Genomic DNA, 15898 nt, shown 5'->3' on the forward strand with positions numbered 1-15898 from the left:
TCCCAAGCCAATCACTTGTCCTGACCCTGGAGAATCCCTCCAACTCTGGTCCTCCGAGCTGACCTGGAGTGAGCCAAAGGATTGGAATGCAGATACGCAGGGGAAACCTCCCCGTGTATTAACGCAAGAAGCTAGCTATGATATGGATGGAGGCAATCTCATGGGTAAAGAAGAAAAGGGACTCTGGGGAACAGAAAAGGTATTCTGGGAAGCAGGAGCATGTCTCCAAATTTTCTCTGGTGGAAGGAGATTGATGAGAATTGACATCCATTTCCCAACGAATGGAACGACGTTACTCCCACCATTCCTTCCCACCTCGACCTCTCACCGCTTTCCGCATGGACAACCCTAACTGACAGGTGATTTTGGTCAACAATTCACTTGGCACCAAGCCAAAGACCCGAGAGCCCGGTCCTGCCCATATTCTGCTCCCTAGACCTCCGAAGGGAAAAGGGAAAATTGCTAAGGTTTCACACCTGGGCTGATCCACGCAGACGAAACTGCTAGTAAATGGTCCTTCTTGGCCGAGACTCTCTTTACCATTCCGGGGAGAAACTGTACCCTCGGATTTAAATAGGGGCTTGGTGACTTTCAAACGCCCATTCCCAACATTCCTACCTTTCCATTTATTCCACTTTATTTTGTTTTATTATTGCGTATGATTCTGAGCCAGGCACCGTGGACTTCTAATCTCGTACTTTTTAGCCAGGGAGAGGGAGAAGCAGGCGCGAGGGACGGGTCTCCGCTCCCTGAGGCAGAGTTAGAGCCCCCATCCCTCCAGGGTGCCTGTCGATTCCTCTCCGGGCTCCCCACCCAGTTGATGTGACAGGCTCGCGGCCCAATCCCCTTCCAGGTTCCCAGGCCGACTGTGAGCACCACCCGAGCCAATGGCGGCGGCCGAGGGGCGGAGGGGGCAGGCGGGAGGGAGGGAGCGCTGGCTTTAGAACCACTGCCGCAAAGATTCCAAGAGGCAGAAGTTGTCTGGGTGCGTCGGTCGGAGGCTGTCGGGCCAGATCCGGGACTCTGCGACTTTATGTAAGTGCTTTGTGGGCACGCCAGGGCACGACGGGAGCGGATTCCTGGGGCGTGGGCAGGCGTGGGTCCAGCGGAGAGCATCTCCGGGAACCTCAGCCGGAACGTGCCCCGCGCGGGGGGACGCGGAGCGGAGAGGGGGCTGCAGAAATTTCGGTCCTGGCACCTTCGGCGCTAAAGCGGGTCGTTGGCATCCAGGATGGGTGGGAGTGACAGTGTCCCCACGACCACCCGCCGCAAACACGTTTTCTGCTCTTAACCACCGGGATGGTGCTTTCTCGCTAGTTGCTCGTAACTTGTTGCTTACCTGAGGCTGCAGTCCTTGACGCCAACCCTTGTCCTTCTCCCCTTTCGTGGCGGCGGCCCCGAAGTGGAAACCGAGCGCCTAACTTCCCTGTGTCGTCCTTCCCCAGCTACTGCTACCCTCCCCTCAGCCCCCCGCCCTCTCCCGCCCCGGACTCAGGAAATCCCGGAGCCGGCAGCCTGCGACGCCTCCGGCCCCCGCTCGCCCGCCTCGGGTGACCTCTCGGGCACACGCCAGTTCCGGGGCTCTGAGCCGCTGCCTTGGCCCAGGGAAGGAGCCGGGCGGGCTCCGGCTGCCGGCCTCCCGCTTGCTTCCCTGGCCATTAGCGAGAGCGCAGCGATTGCACCGCGTCTCCCTATGAGTAAGCACTTTTTTCCCTTTCAGTAGCACAACATCTCCGGGCCACTGGGGCAGAACCTCTCGGTTCCCCATATCCCTGGACCCCTCTGTCCACTCCCTGCTCGGCTTTTCTGGCTTTGCAGCTCCGAGCGCGCGGTCGGGGCCGTGGCAGCCCGGGACCTCTCGGGGCTCCCGGGTACCAGGGCGGCAGGGGCGGTGGGAGGGGGGTGATCTCTCCTGCCCCCGCCCCCCAGCTGCACTTGCCGCTGTTTACTTTCCTCCACCCGCAGTACTTAAGCGCTCCAATAAGAGGCGGGGGGACGCTGACCACCCCCGCCCTGGCTTCCTTCCAGTCCCAAAGTTGCCGCCGCCGCCGCTACTGCTGGTAGCGCGCTGGCGGCTCCACCGGCCCGGCTCCAGGACTGCAGAGGATCCCAGGCTGGGAGGTGGAGTGGGGTTAATGCTATCTGACATTTGCCCGACGCGCTCGCGGCTTCTTGCTCCCCGCGGGATCTGCACACACCATCCCCAGGGGTGCAGGTTGGGCTTAGAACTAACTCTTGGAGAGCCTCGCCATTTAGGATCCGATGGAGGGGATGCTGGGGGTGCCCGACCTGTTAGGAGGGAAGGGGTGGGATGGGGAAAAGAGCCGGGCTAGCCCCACAGCAGGTAGAAAACGTGAAGTGAAACGGCAAGCTCCTGAGAAGTAAGCACTCGGGCCACTTTAATGATGTCACAATGTGTTTGGGAGCCTCAATTGGATCCTGGAGATGTGGTTTCCAGTGAATTCCAGCGAAGTGGCCTAAGTCCCACACTTGCTGATTGGCATCACGTGCCCCAAGTCTCTGATGCCCCTAGGGTAATGGTCACATGACTTCTTTTGCCTTGAAAACTGGAATGTAATGGCTGAAGCCCATTTTCCAAAAACTACCACAATAAAAAAAAAAAAAAAGAAAGAAAGAAAGAAAGAGAAAGAAAAAGAGAGGGAGAGTGTGAACTAGCCTCTACTCCAGGGAATTCTACTTGGACTTGTAGAAAGGGAACAGAAAGGGAATTTGGTGCTCTGATTTTATTTTTAAAAAAAAACAAAAAACCGGGAGCTGTTTTTAAAATAAGGGCTTGAAATCTGTTTGTGCCAGACATATATCTCCCTGGTGGCTTTCCTGAATTTAAGAAATATCTTACTAATTATTTTCTGGGAAAATCGACCTTTAATTCACACACACTTCATCCCTAGATGATAGTTTTGAAGCCATAGTCCGTGAGATAGTGTTAAAAAAAAATTAGGATTTACCCATATTCCTGGTAATGGCCTATATTCTAACTGAACTGTTCTCTTTATTAGGCATCTACTTGAAGGTGGTGGATCATTTCTTGACTAAAATTAACCACCGGTTATTTGTGGTTTGCAATTAATTGGATCAGAAATGAGGCACAAGAACAGTGGATTCTAAATCTGACCAATCGAACTGGTTGGTTTTGCCTGTCAATATCTGGATGGAATAACGAGAGACCCCCCGAAACAGCTCTGGTGATGACCAGGACCGGCCCATGTGGCCCAAGTTAAGATTGCTGTTGGAAAAAGGTGGCAGTTCTGGTATTCAGATTATATTTTGCAGAGTATAGAAATGGGCAGAGGAGTCTCTGGGGTCAGAAGTTTAAAAGCTTTACTTATTTACAAAAATGGATGCAGTTGATACATATTCAGCCTTGAAACTAGGGCAGCTATAAATGAAATGGGGAACATTGAAGAGATGTTGGTTTTGTATGCATTAGGCAAAACAAAACAAAACAAAACAAACCCTCCGTCTACTACTGCAGCCTCGGAATGACTTGAGCACTCCATTTTTGTGCTGGGCTGGGGTTTCTGAGCCTAAGTACTAGAACTCCTTGAAAGCATAGAGTTCTGACCTCAAGGCTAGCCTTGTGGCACAGATTTGCTCAAAGTGGAATTAAGCAGCACCTGAGTTATTGAGATTAACTACACTGGTAGATAGAACCCCCTAGTGGAAGTGAGGTGATCATAGACTTTTAGATTGAACTCCTAATACATATTGTAACCTCAAGAGAGAATACAGCTAACTATCAAATGAGGTTAAAGTGGTAGGGAGATAAGCTCTTCTTGAAATATTATTAACTCATGTCAAAACAGGATCATCACTAAGCTCTTAGTCTGTGGAACATTTTCTTGTCTTCCAATGTCCACCCTTTAAAACCACTGACTTTGTTACTGACTTAATGGGGGGGTATCATTTAATGAACTCGGGTTTTTATTAAGATTAGGGGGTTGTGAGTCTAATTCTTAATCTCTACTGTTAGATCTAGCAATTTATCAACCTCTCTCTTTACCCGGGGTGGGGAGCCAAGCAAATTATGCTCTGCCTTGACGTAGTACAGACAATCAACACTGAAGTCCAGGGTCTCCAGTCTGATGCCATCATTTAGATTGCATTGCTAAAAATGTCTGGGCTTATGACATTTGGGGTAGAAGGATTAATTATAACTGGTGAGTAATATTTTGGTTGAGATTACATCTCTTCTACAAATGGTTACATGCACATTAGACTTGACTATTTATACTGGCAGAATGTCAGTATCCAGGGCACTATCAGAAACCAAATGAAATTTTGCTCCTAGGCAAACCACATGACTGTTGCTGAAAAGAAGGGGTAGCTTGGCCATGTTGCCTGAGAACTAAAGTGATTCTTTCTGGTGAAACTGACAGGGCAAAAAAGGAAGAAAGTCCACTTTCCATTATTCCATGTTCTGTTTTAGACATCATTTCTGCTTGCCTTTCCAAGAAATAGACTGACGTGATAGTCTTACCACATATGATCAACTCTGGAATCTGCTGTTGCGTATCGCGAGCACCATCTAGGCACCATGTGAATGCTAAACTCTTCTTGCTGTTCAGCACAGATTCCAAAAGTAGCTGGCATAAAACTGAAACTAAGTGTCTATCGGTACATGACAACTCAGGTGTCTGTTTTTAAAATCATTTCATATTTGCTCATGTGATAATTTTTCTGTTGGTTAAAAGTAAAGCAGAGAGGGAAGAATTTGAGCTGTGAAACTAATAAAACACAGTTTGAACGAAAACAACTAGATCGTGGTTTGAGTCCATGTAATTTCTCTAGAGAGTGATCTACCATATATATATATGTTCGTTTAGTGTGTTGGGAGGTTTCAGAAGCTTTTTAGATACATTACACAGTTGGAAGTTGTTTTTTTTTAAAGATTTTATTTATTTATTTGATTGAGGGAGAACAAGTGGGTGGAGGGGCAGAGGGACTCCCCACTGAGCAGGGAGCCCAAGGTGGGGCTCTGGGGCTCATTCCCAGGCCCCCAGGATCATGAACTGAGCTGAAGGCAGACCAACTGAACCACCCAGGAACTCCCTGGAAGCTGTTTTAGATACCAATGGTCGGGACTGGCTGTTTTTAGTTATGGTACAACTTTGGTTACAGTTATGGCTTAGAAATATAAAATACTGTCGAATCATGAAATGTCAGTCTCAGAAGATCCTAATTTTGGGGGCCAACTCACTGTAGTTATGAAGGTAAGGCACTGTCAAATTCAATATGTTTAGTAATATCTAATTTGCCTTAATCTTGGCACTTGAAAGACAAATGTTAGTATAAAATGTTTTAGGGATGAAAATACATTCTTTTAAGTGAAAATTGAAATACTAAGGGAAAACCATATTGGCCTTGCTTTCAGAAGAAATAAGTTTTAGACAAGGCTATCCTACTGACTTATAGTTCGACCTAGAGAAAGTCACTTAAAATTATTATACTGATAACTAACATCGAGTACATTATGCATCTTGTCATTCGTACAAGTGAGAGCATGGCTCAGGGTTTTTGGTTTGCCGGGATTTTTGTTTCCCCCAGTAGTCATAGTCTGGCTTATTTCAGTTAATATTAGTTGATTTTTTCAAATTTTAATGCACCTGTGTAGAACCAAGCTAACTACTTTGTTAGCAAATTGGTAGCCGTTCAGGAAGATGATCACCAGTGGCCTATTCCATGACTCATGTTAGTTCTTTAAAATCTAGAGGTACCATGAACATCACTCCTTAGCGAGGACTTTGGTGCATTAAACCTACCGATTTTGTGTTACAGGAAAGCTTAATTTTTCTTAACGGTCTAGAAGTTGTTTGAGGGTAAGGAGGGAGTGTCGTTTATTGGAAAAGGCATCAAATGTGGAATCCGAGGGCTTGGCGTCCTCTGCAGTTTGGGCATATAGGCCATCGTCAGTAAATCACACAAGCTCTCCTGTGTCCGTGTTTGGATTTTGCTTTATCAAGCCATCTGTTTCCAATCTGTATATGTCACAGCCATGCTGAAAGGATAAGTGAGCCTTGGCTCTTAGCAGACAGGTGCTATATAAACTCAAAGTACTGTCGTAGTCTGTCATTGACACACTAAAACTTTAACAGGAGCTTGCAGAAATGGCACAGTCCTCATCACTTAAGTCTCGCCCCCATTTGTACTCGCCTGTAGAGACTCTCCAGCTATCCACGTTTACAAGTAAAGGAGAAATAAAGCCAGGCATAATCTATTTCTGGCTGATAACAAGAGTAAAAACCTATATGTAATGCTTGCTTATAATTTTTTTCCCCCTCAAATGTTGTGCCAGATAGCCTGTGAAAGCCATTCCTGTGATGGGTTTTGGTTTTTTTCCCCCTCCTCCTGAAGTAACTACTGAGCAGTATTTTAGTGTTTGTTAGTAATCTTACAGAATCCGTTGGCTTATTCTACTTCATTCTTAGTTTTGTGTCTGCCCATAATGGGAGGTCTTGTGTAAAACTCCCAAAAAGCAAGTGCTTCTCCTTATAATTGCCCTTTAAAGAAGTGCGGGTTTGGAAAAGCTCCTAATGGAGGAGATAATCTGTATATTTAACTGGTATGCCCTCATTAACACAGAAAAGATGAAAAGTTAATGTAGATCTGCATTTGAGAAGCCTATTGGATAGCTGGCTGCCAGAGGGGTCCTTTTCAACTCCCACCCTTAAAACTGTTAACCTTGGATTAATTTCCAGTGTTTATTGTCATCTGGCCAATTCTATGATGGTTCATTAACTCTGTCATTCTTTGAGTTACCATGCCTTTTTATCTCGTTGGTTAAAATTATGTTCTTATTTATTAAATTCCAGTATAGTTAACATAGAGTGCTCTATTAGTTTCAGCTGTACAATATAGTGATTCAATACTTCTATACATTATTCAGGGCTCATCACCATTAAATGTACTCTTTTTCTTAAGGATTTTATTTTTTTTATTTGCCAGAGAGAGAGAGAGAAAGTGCAAGCAGGGGGAGGGGCAGAGGGAGAGGGACTCGATCCTAGGACCCTGTGATCATGACCTGAGCCAGAGGCAGACTCTCAACCAACCAAGCCACCCAGGCGCCCCCATAAATGTACTCTTAATCCCCTTCACCTGTTTCCCCCATCACTCCTCTGGCGACCACCAGTTTGTTGTCCACATTTAAGAGACTTCTCTTTCATTTCTCTTTTTTCCTTTGTTCGTTTTGTTTCTTAAATTCCACACATGAGTGAAGTCATATGGTATTTGATAGTATTTGTGAAGATATCATTGGTAAAGTGATAGTGCTGAATTGAAATAAGCAGAAACATCTGAGTGAAAGAACTTTTGAAATAACTTGGTATCATGTGACTAGTTCTGAAGAGTGGGTTCCTTTTGCTCATAGAAGTCAATTTCTTTTATAAAGTCTGAGCTCTTCTTTCTGCTGTCTTTGGTTTAAAAGATTCAGTAGCAAGTTATTTTTTGTAATCTTGTAGTGCTTTTTTTGAAAAGCGAACTCTGATTCTTTTAAGCTGCTTGTAGATATGTAATTTTTATATAATATATATAGTTTTCCTCTTCAATAAAATAAAATTTGTGAGGTCAGTATAATAGTTTTGAATATTTATTATATAGTCTAATTACATAGAGTTGCACTCAGATTGACATTCTGCTGTTGACACTGAGTAATACATTATCTTTCATAGACTAATGTAATCTGTAGGCTTTTTCTCTGTATTTCTTAATCAGTTTGTGCACTTCCAGTTTTGTCATTTCTTATCATTCTTTTTGACATTTGGGAGCTTGTATTTCAGGTCAGGGAGAATTACCATTATAGACTGCATAGTGTTTTCTAGAAGTGAACATGATGGGAAATTCTACAATGGTCAATATTTAGTTAAAATATTGGTCAAAATTTAGTTAATCTACTAGAGAAGTATCTTAAGTAGCAGACAATTAAAATGTTTTTAACCACTTCGCTTTGAGTTAAAAAATACAAAATCATTGTAAACACGTTAGAGGAAAATATAAGAGGATTTATAATGAAGAAAATTAAAATTATTCATAATTGTACCACCTGCTCATATTTTTTTTATCTATTTCCAGTGTAAAAGTTACATATTCTAAAAGTTGGAATCATACAGTTTGTATTCCATTCTTTTCACTTACTACTACATGTTTTCATGTAATCAAAAAATTTTTTAAAGATTTTATTTATTTGAGAGAGTGCACATGAGCTGGGGGAGGGGCAAAGAGAGAGGGAGAAGCAGACTCCATGCTGAGCAGGGAGCTGGGAGGGGAGGCTGGATCCTAGGACCCCAAGATCACGATTTGAGCAGAAGTCAGATGCTTAATGAGCTGAGCCACCCAGGTGCTCCTGTAATCAAATTTTTTTTAAAGATTTAATTTATTTATTTGACACAGAGAGAGCAAGAGACGGAACACAAACAGGGGGGAGTGGGAGAAGGAAAAGCAGGCTTCCCACTGAGGAGGGAGTCTGATGTGGGGCTCGATCCCAGGACCCCGGGATCATGACCTGAGCCAAGGCAGACACTTAACAACTGACCCACCTAGGTGCCTTTGTAATCAAATATTTTTGAAAATTTTTAAAATTACTATGTGATATTCCATATAATGGGTATTTAATAACTTCTTTCACTAATTCTAGGTTGTTGCAAGTTTATATTGTTTCCGTATCTTATAGATAATGCTTCGGTGAATATCCTTGCAAAAACCATTTTGCAACTCTGATTATTTCTTTGAGATAAAGAATAGAAGAGAAATTGCAAGGTTTTTGTTTTTAAAGATGAAGTTCTTTGACAATCTCTGAAATTTAAACATGGGCTTAAGCAAAAATAGGCCTTCATTTCAAACAGTGGTATTCCCAAAAAAAAAAAAAAAAAAAGACTGCTCTTTATATAGTGTATGGTATTTGACTCTAAACTGAAGCTAGTTTAGGTAAAGTATATGTCTTGGAAATATTTTGGTTTCCTCTGATCTACTTAACAGGTGCAAAGCAGGATAAAGGAGAATCCTGTGGGGTATACAATCATAGGAAGTCTATTTTTTTCAAACGGAACTGTTAATGGGGGAAGGGAGGCAGGTTTTGTTTTTAACTTGCCTTTAGATTTTAGGTTGCTTTAAAACTCAGTTCAAGTATACAGGGCTTATTTGTGACCATAAACCTTCAGTATCCTAAAGGAATTTTCAATCCTGGAGTTGGTTAAATGAATGTGTTTCTTGATAGGTTTTTTTCCGTCTCGCCCAAGACAGAGGGTTATAAAAGAAATCAACATTAAATTACCTTAAATTACCTTGACATCAGTCAATAAATTCGAAGTTTTATATTTCATTCACATTGCCTAAATAAGCAGAGATCCAACAGTGGTAGAAACTCTGATACTCCCACTTATTTTGTGCCTAAGTTTGGTGTATGGTGACTCACCAAATTGCAAACACTTAACAAATATTTTGTAGATTTGAATGGCTTGTTGTACACTGCATGTCCCTCTCAAAATTCAACCCATGCTGTTTCCCAGACCCTTCCCTGATATTTCTCTCCTTCCACCAGGTCACCAGTCTCTATAAGGTCCATGTTGGTCTGGGTATAGCATGATGACCCGGAAGTGATATAGAAAATTTGTCTGACCTGGGGCGCCTGGGTGGCTCAGTCAGTTGAACCTCCGGGCTCTTGGTTTCAGCTCAGGTCATCTCTGGGTCCTTAGATTGAGCCCCACATTGTTGGGCTCCACACTCAGAGGGGAGTCTGCCTGAGACCCTCTCCCTCCCCCTCCTCCTCCCCCCACTCATGCACATACACTTTCTCTCAAGTAAATAAATCTTTAAAAAAGAAAATTTGTCTGACCTGAAACTCATTCCTACCACCTTCTTTTTTTTTTTTTTCATGATCATCTACAATTATGCTTTATTGTCAGAATGGATTTTAGCATAAAATATGGGTTCCAAAGGCTTTGCTGTTTACCATCTCTGTGACATTAGGGAAGTTCTGAAACTTTTCTAAACCTCAGTTTCACCATCTCTCAAATGGGGCTAATACCACTTGTTTTCAGTGTTGTCCTTCAAATCAAATGAAAACATGTATAAAGAAGCTAGCAGACTGTAGGTGCTCAATAAATACTCCCCTTTTATAGGTCAGTGAATGTTGCCTTAGATGACCTTGTTAGGTATGTATATCCTTCTGTTCTTTTTCCTCTAATTCAAACACTTTTTCCTTACGTATCACCATTCAAACTAAGATCGTTTATTTTTTCTGCTTTATTTAATGACATTATAAAAATATTGCTTTCTGTTGCTTTTTATTATGGATAGGGAAGATTTTAACAAAGTTCCAGGTTGAAGAAGATTCTTGACTTAGCTAGGAAACCCGTTTACCAGTTCAGTTATCCTTTTGTGAGGCTATGCCACTTGAAGGCTTAAAGAATTTGCCCTCAAAAGAAAATTGGAAACATTATTCATACATTATAAACCCTCTGCTATTAACAAATACAGCTTCAATAATGGTGAAAGGTAGTGATAAGTAATGTTGATCCTTGATTTGGGAGAGGGGACAGAGGAAAAAAAGCTTCAAAGTCTTCAGTGTTTCTATAGTAGGAGAAATAGAAATGTGAATGTTAAGAAGTTTACCTTTATAAAAACAAGAGACAACAGAAAATAAATTAGTGAGAACTTAAAGTGTTTGGGAAGACAGAGGGTTATAAATGAAATCAACATTTTCCCAAGAGGACATGTAGCCTTTAGAAATGGGTGAATCCAAAACACATTAATCTTAAATTTATGATGCCCTTAGTTTCCTCTAGTGGAGGTTTTCAAAAGCAAAAACCAGGAAATGATGAAGGACACTGACACATTCTACAAATATTCTGAGCAGTTTGTGGGTCTCCAGTTTAAAGCTACAGTCGAAATCATTTTTACAAGTGGCTATGAATAATGAAAATGTCGTATTTTATCTTATAATAACTAAAAAACAAAGATAGCCAAATTATCATTAGTATAGATAACCAAAAAGTAATACTGATAGATTTGCATGTTTTAAAATGTAAGCCAACCCACATATTTGGTGTCTGATCCTAAGTCAAAGTGTTCCAGCATTTTTTTTCCTAGGAAAAAAAAAGGAAACTAGAATATATTTATAGGTGTAAGCCAAAGATGGGAAACTTCCCTAACCAGAGATTTGTGTAAAGAGTACCTCGAAATATGTAAGAATCACGTAAAAGAAGTCCTCTAGGCCATTTATAAATAGATGTAAACTCAAGAAAGCTTTCGAATGTGCCCAAAGTTGCCAAGTATGTATTGAAATAGTATGAACTACAGATGAAGTACTAGTTAACCAGGGATAGTAACGCAGACAATGCCTTAATTACTCTGTGGCATGGTTTCCTCATTCAATGAAATGAAATGTCCAACAAAGACTGCTAGGTGCCCTCGCTGTAAAGGTGGGTAAGAGACACCTGCAGTCTAGTAGAACAAAAAACACAAAATATTGGATGTCACGAACCCTAAAAATATCCTTTACATGTAGAAAATGAACTTAAATATGGCCCTTTTTCTTGACATAAAATAATTTCTAAATTTAAACCGTGTGTGAACAAAGACATTCATTTATAACCCAATATAATCAAATCTAAACTAAGAACAAATCAAATTTAAACATTGTTATTTCTTTGCAATAATTATTGCATCCCAAAAAAAGTGCCCACTATGAGTTAATTTTACTTAAATAGAACATTGCTCAGCCTATAAATGAAGGTCAGCAGACAGCAGTGTCTTGGAATAAAATAGCCCTTTGGCAAGAAAATGAGCCACACCCCATTTAGTTTTTACAAAAATAAAATTCTTTCCAGCTTTACTAAATTGTAGATGTTGTGCACAGCGCAGAGTTCTGCGGTAGCTGGATCTGCAGCTGTGGAAACAGCCGTGTGTGCAGAAGCCCTGGAAAACGCTGATAAGCCATGACTTGTACCTGCGGCTCTTGTACTTTCTGTAACACGGTGCTGCTGTGAATTTTATCTGACTCAATGGCAGGAGCAAGTAACTGCACCAGAATTTCCTCCCTTGAACTTCTCGATCGTCACAGATGTTAAAAGAAGCAGGAAAAGCCAGGATTCCAAATCCCATCTTTCCATTTTGGTGGGAGGGCATCAGATGCTCTTTGGACGGTGTCTGGAGGTACCAGGGAAAGACCTGTGCTTCTGGTGATAGAGGAAAAGGAACCCCGAGGGGAAGCCCCTTTCTTCTAGCTCGTTGCACTGTACCTGGCACGAGCCAGGTCTCCATATATACATTTAAAAGAGCGAAAAATAATTGGCCATGAATGGCCTTGGTCAATAAAGATTAAATTGTGAAAACCTAACCAGCAAATTCATAACTGATGAATCACACCGAATAAAATACAGAATGGTGTGAACCCTACAAGAAGACTAGGCAAATGATTTCCCTGGTCTTCTCTCTCTTTCAGCGGCTTTAAATCAGTGGTCAGGAGTGAATGTCATGGATGGCCCTTGCATTGTGATAACTGCTTAATTTCAGACTCAAAGAAGAAAGTGGGACATACTAATTTTTTTTTTTATGTGTTGCAGCAGTTTTATTAAGTGAAGTGTAGAGTTACAGCAGATTTTGGTATATTCAGAGATATGTACAACCATCACCATGGTCAATTTCAAAAACATTTTCATCCCCTCAGAAAAGAAATCTCATATTCTTGAGCTATCACACTCTCCCCAGCCTCTCCCCCCACCTCCCCAGCCCCCTACCTCCCCGTTCTTAAGCAACCCCAATCTACTTTCTGTCTCCAGCAATTTCCCCCATTCTGGATTTCCATATGAATAGAACATATAGACACGTGGTCTTTTGTGATGGGCTTCTTTCATTTAGCATAGTGTTTTCAAGGTTCATTCACACTGAAGCATGGACAAAGACATCATTCCTTTTTACATAATAATAATTATGCATAATGTTCCTTTGTATGAATGTACCTTGTTTTGGTTGTCCATTTATCTGTTGCTAGATGTTTGGACTGTTTCTGCTTTCCGGCTATGAGGAATAATGGACAATGCTCATATTAAATGTCTAGCCACAGATCAGCTAATGGGGTAGAGGTGCTATTGACAAGATGACTTTTCATTTATCGTGACTCGGCTGCTACTGTAAATCCTGGCTTGATTGACTCTGAGCAATACTGATTTCTACGTCTCAATGTAGCTAATTTTTGGTTTCCTTATGTTTAATAGCATATTATCAACTTGTTGCCAGATCCTTTTTCCTTCATAATATTTTCACTTGAATTGAAAGCCTATAAAGTTGTGTAATCACCTTTTCTAAAACTTACTGTACGATAGATCTATACAAAATTTCTTGTTTATAAACCTTTATCAAACACGTACTATTAAGTATTGAGTAGTGCATAAGTAAATGATAAACACTTTGAAACACAACAGTTTCCGTTGACCTAGACCATTATTGAGCACATCTGATATGTTTATTTTTTAATTTGCTTCTCAACTGTGACATCTGTTCACAGAACAAAATTCAAAAGCTACAAAGGAACATAAAGAAAAGAAAATGAGTTTCCTGCCCCTGACCTCAGTCCCCCATTTCCCTTTCCAGGAGCTGACCATTAGAACTAGTTTCTTGTGTATGTGTCCATAAATAAGTACATTTAATGCTTGCCATTTTCAGGAGAGCTTGGTGTTTTACATTTAGGAGGTCTGATGTTGAAGTTGAGGGATTCTTTACTTACTGACTTAAAATATGAGAATGAGAAATTATCAAAGGATGATAAAAAGAATCCCCTTCAGTTTCGGATCAGAGTTTTTCTTTCAAGCACCCTTGACCACCTCAGATTCACCTGCATGGTATCAGGTCAAAATAGCGGGATGATACCTAGAACCTACCTCTCCCATTATGTTCTGGATTCAACCCACAGAGAAGTTTCTGGACCCAGTCTCCTTAGTCTCTCTCTCTTTTTTTTTTTTTTTTTAAGTAGGCTACAGACCCAGCATGGAGCCCAATGCGGGGCTTGAACTCATGACCCTGAGATCAAGACCTGAGCTGAGATCAAGAGTCGGATACTTAACCAACCTGGCACTCCCTCACCCCTCATCTCCTTAGCCTTATGGGCAGTGCATATCCTGGGAACCCTTACATAAGGTTAGGCCTCCCTGAGAGAGGAGGTTGGTTCAGCCAAGAGAAGATATAATTTCCAGGAGAGCCATTTAGAACTTCCTATGTAATTACTTAATTCATTTAACAGGCCTTTATTAATTATCAGCAGTGTGCCAGGCACTGGTACCAGCAAGAGAAATAAAACGATGTGCCATTGTTTGAAGAGCTCAGAGTCTAATCCAACCACTGATTTTTATAGATAAGGTGACAGAGGTCTAGTTGATTTTGTCTTGCCCCAGCATACAGCCGTAGAGGACAGTGATGGAAGGTGGGGTCTCCTGATACCTAATTGATCAGTTTTCTTACATGAAGCTAAACACTGCATTCAGAGTCCAACTTTGTTTACTGAGAAGGCCTCTTGCTCTCTGAAGTCCCTTATACTAAGTGGTGTTTTCCTTCAGGTATTAACAAAATGGCAGATGCCAAGTCATTCAAGTCGACATGAACTCTAGGACACACAATTCACGCATAATTTTAGCAGCTTGGTTTAACTTGGCCAGCTCTTCTATCACTAATGGAAATCCATTAGTGATGGCTTTAAGTGGTAAATTCTTTTTCTAGGTCATATATTCAGTCCAGAGTACTCTCTCTCTCTCTCTTTCTCTTTTTTAAGATTTTATTCATTTATTTGACAGAGAGAGACACAGTGAGAGAGGAAACACAAGCAGGGGGATTGGGAGAGGGAGAAGCAGGCTTCCCGCCGAGCAGGGAGCAGGATGCCAGGCTCAATCCCAGGACACTGGGATCATGACCTGATATGAAGGCAGATGCATAACCGACTGAGCTACCCAGATGCCCCTAGTCCAGATTACTCTTAATGCTAACAAAACTGCAGTCCAATTACTGATCTTAAAAGAGTTTCCTATATTGTGATGTATCCAAAAGATTTTGAAAACTCTAGTGTCAATATATTGGATATATGTTATGGGATTTATCACTCTTGATTTCTTTTAAAGTGGCTTTTGTCACTCTGAGAGAGCCAGTATTTCCTCTTTGTTTTACTCCTTACATACACACACAAAATTCCATGTCATTCATTTATTCAAATATTTACTGAATGCTTTCTATAGGTCAGGTAGTATACTAGGCACTGGCGATAACTTTGAAACAGACAGAAATTACCACCCTTACGAGGTTTTCATCCTACTGGGGGAAGATATAAAATTAAAATGATATAGTGTATTTGACGGTAATGTGAAGAAAATCACAGCAGGACTGAGGGTCTAGGGAGTGGGAAGAGGGGCATTGCTATTTCCAGATCAGTTGGTCCAGAAGGCTTCACTGACAGGAAGATGTTTGGGGCAAGCCATGAAGGAGCTCAAGGAGAGAGCCACGTGAATATCTGGGGAGAAGTACCACTGAAGGAAATCATTCCAAGAACAGATGCCTAAATTATCCTACATCGGTAAGTTTAGCTCTGAAATTCTCCTTTATTTCAAAGTTTTATTTTGTTATTGAACAGGGGAAAAAAAAAAAAAAAGAATCTTTGACCCGGATCAGATACTCTAATGGAATCATGAACTGACCGTCTGTGCTAAGGCTATTATGTTAAGAGTTATGTCAGTAATGTTTCTGCAAGATTAGCAGAAATAATTGAAGACATAATATGGAATTATTGCAAGTAGATTTTCTTCTCTTTTTCTTATCAGTTTAATGATACTATATTCTGGGGGCGCCTGGGTGGCTCAGGTGTTAAGCATCTGCCTTCAGCTCAGGTCATGATCCCAGGCTCCTG

The 15898-nt window shown here is 41.6% G+C and overlaps 1 protein-coding gene across 1 annotated transcript in view; it reads left to right on the forward strand.

The window, feature by feature from the left end:
• Positions 1–920: 920 nt before the first annotated feature.
• PLS3 (plastin 3) overlaps positions 921–15898 on the forward strand; it is an 84232-nt gene continuing 69254 nt past the window's right edge. Inside the window, exon 1 of the mRNA XM_032329856.1 lies at positions 921–1035. The gene's annotated coding sequence lies outside the window, so the exon portion shown is untranslated. The remainder of the gene's footprint in view (positions 1036–15898) is intronic.

This window comes from Mustela erminea, chromosome X (genome assembly GCF_009829155.1).
Source record: "Mustela erminea isolate mMusErm1 chromosome X, mMusErm1.Pri, whole genome shotgun sequence".
NCBI lineage: Eukaryota > Metazoa > Chordata > Mammalia > Carnivora > Mustelidae > Mustela > Mustela erminea.